Source organism: Schistocerca nitens, chromosome 4 (assembly GCF_023898315.1).
Source record: "Schistocerca nitens isolate TAMUIC-IGC-003100 chromosome 4, iqSchNite1.1, whole genome shotgun sequence".
NCBI classification, from domain to species: Eukaryota; Metazoa; Arthropoda; class Insecta; order Orthoptera; family Acrididae; genus Schistocerca; species Schistocerca nitens.
In genome coordinates this window covers 945,893,311-945,896,225 of record NC_064617.1, presented here as the reverse complement: position 1 = coordinate 945,896,225, position 2,915 = coordinate 945,893,311, and positions in this window count along the sequence as shown.

Below are 2,915 nucleotides of genomic sequence, written 5' to 3'. Positions count from 1 at the left end.
ATCTGATCTTTCTCTGTTTTGCTCTTGTTCCACTCCCTGTTTGTGGTGCTGCCTGGCTGTACGCAAAGTGGAAGCGTAGTGGAAGCCACCTGGGTCCCACTTGTGTTTGTCCATTGGTGGACTGGTATACATCTGGTATCATGTATACCGTTTCTGAATTTCTTTGTATGATTTCACCTTATTATAAGATTCCTTGCTTATGAAATATTGATTGATTTGGCTATGATGCCTTTGTTTTGTGGGATTTTATGATTATTTGAGATTTTCTTGTGGGTTTAAAAGCATTCTTAAAGTTATTTAAAGTTTTAGCAAATTTCTCAAACTTCTTTTTAGACACATTTTCGTTCTAAATAAATTTTGGTTGCAGGCTTGGTTTAAAATGATGGATTGTTTCAGAAATGATTAAACCAGAATAATGAGTTGAAAGACACAGTGTTTCTTGTTCATTCATTTAAGATATGTAGTGTTTGATGGCATTAATAGCGAAGGGTAATTATTACTGGCGTGTACAGGCTGACTGCTGTGTGAAATAAAGACTGCTAACCGTTTTTGCTTCTGTGCGTTCAATTGCTACAACTCCCTGATCCCTATCTCCTATTATCACAATTAATAGCTAACACTTAGCGTGGTTATCCGGTCAAGTAGGCGTGGTATTGTGTGGGCTGGTAGTAGGTAAATAGTTTAGTATAACCGATTTACTGTGGTACCGTTTAAGCGCACTTTACGTTGTAATTTGTGCTGTTGGAGATTGTACAATCAAGAGCGGAAACACTGGCTCGAGTATGGACTGCGAGCTGCCTTGGGTAACATCACCACCTCGTCTACTGGAGAGGAAAGTGCTGCTTGGTCCTTGTTTGGGGCGCTACTATCTGACGTGCAAGAGGATGGTTCAGCATTTAGCTTTGCTTCAGCCCCCTGTAAACAAATATTTCGATTAGAAGCCTTGTTAGATCACTTAGCTAATATGGCGTGGGACATACGTTTCATTACAAAAGATCCTCAGAGGTTGTCAGATATTCAGATGTTGCAAGAGGAAGAACTAGCAGTACAATAACAAGTGTCGTTCCCTACTTGGTAAGATGAAAATGATGTACGTCATGCGGGCCATTGGGGTGTCAATCAGAGGCTTCACCTTTGTAAACAGTTTTGTAAATGGCCTAATCCTTTAGCTGCCGTTGTTAAGAGGGCTTAGGCGATATTTGTTGAATGTACTGATCAGGCGGTGCTGTTAATGTGGTTTACGGTTAAACTACAACAATTGTACGAGGTATTACATGTTCATTGTAGCGTTTTCTTTAAAGTTAGTTTTCCTTTAACAGTTGGTTGACTGAGTAGGATGACCGCGGAAACCTTGCGAAAGTTGGAGACCTTAAGTGGCTTCCACAAGAAAATTATTTCTGAACACTAAGGAACTCGTCGAAAGAAGGAACTGGTGGATCTGCATGTGTTTAGAGGATTTGTATGTAATAACCATTAGGCGCACATGTTGATAGTGTGTGGATAGACACCACGGTCCTCAGTTCTGAGACTTCTGAGAGTGATGCAGTGAGTAGTATCCTTGAAGGTCCGTTTGTTTTCAGGTATGTCCACCATTCGTTGCCTGGAGGGCCTCTTGGCTTCCACAGGACGAGACTCAATATTAAGGAGTGACTAACCTGGAAAGGAGTAGACGCTGATATCCACAATGTGAGAAATGCAAGGCGGCTAACTCCGATACTAGAAGCAAGCAGGGACTTTTACAATAGACTAATGAGTGTCAGCCTATGAACAAGCTATTTGTTGATTTTTTAGGTCCTGTGCCAAGAACCACGATAGTAATCGTTTTATTTTTGTGGTGGTCGACACATTCATTAAGATCGTTTGGTTGGTACATTGTGTGGTACTAGCTTTCAGCGTCTCTAGAAGACATTTACTAGTTTCGGTTCCCAAAAGCCCTCGGTGAGCGATAAATCTTCCACCTTTATATCAAGAGAGTCTAAGGGGTTTTCGTTCAATCATGAGATCTCTTACACAACCACTACGCCCTGCTACCCGCAGACCTCCTTTGCTGGAAGTATTATTACACTACTGGCCATTTAAATTGCTACACCAAGAAGAAATGCAGATGATAGACGGGTATTCATTGGACAAATATATTATACTAGAACTGACGTGTGATTACATTTTCACGCAATTTGGGTGCATAGATCCTGAGAAATTAGTACCGAGACCAACCACCACTGGCCGTAATAACGGCCTTGATACGCCTGGACATTGAGTCAAACAGAGCTTGGATGGCGTGTACAGGTACGGCTGCACATGCAGCTTAAACACGATACCACATTTCATCAAGAGTAGTGACTGGCGTATTGTCACGAGCCAGTTGCTCGGCCACCATTGACCAGACGTTTTCAATTGGTGAGAGATCTGGACAATGTGCTGGCCAGGGCAGCAGTCGAACATTTTCTGTATCCAGAAAGGCCCGTACAGGACCTGCAACATGCGGTCGTGCATTATCCTGCTGAAATGTAGGGTTTCGCAGGGATCGAATGAAGGGTAGAGCCGCCGGTCGTAACACATCTGAAATGTAACTTCCACTGTTCAAACTGCCGTCAATGCGAACAAGAGGTGACCGAGACGTGTAACCAATGACACACCATACCATCACATCGGGTGATACGTCAGTATGGCGATGACGAATACACGCTTCCAATGTGAGTTCATCGCGATGTCACCAAACACGGATGTGACCATCATTATGCTGTAAACAGAAGCTGGATTCATCCGAAAAAATGACGTTTTGCCATTCGTGCACCCAGGTTCGTCGTTGAGTACTCCATCGCAGGCGCTCCTGTCTGTGATGCAGCGTCAAGGGTAACCGCAGCCATGGTCTCCCAGCTGATAGTCCATGCTGCTGCAAACGTCGTCGAACTGTT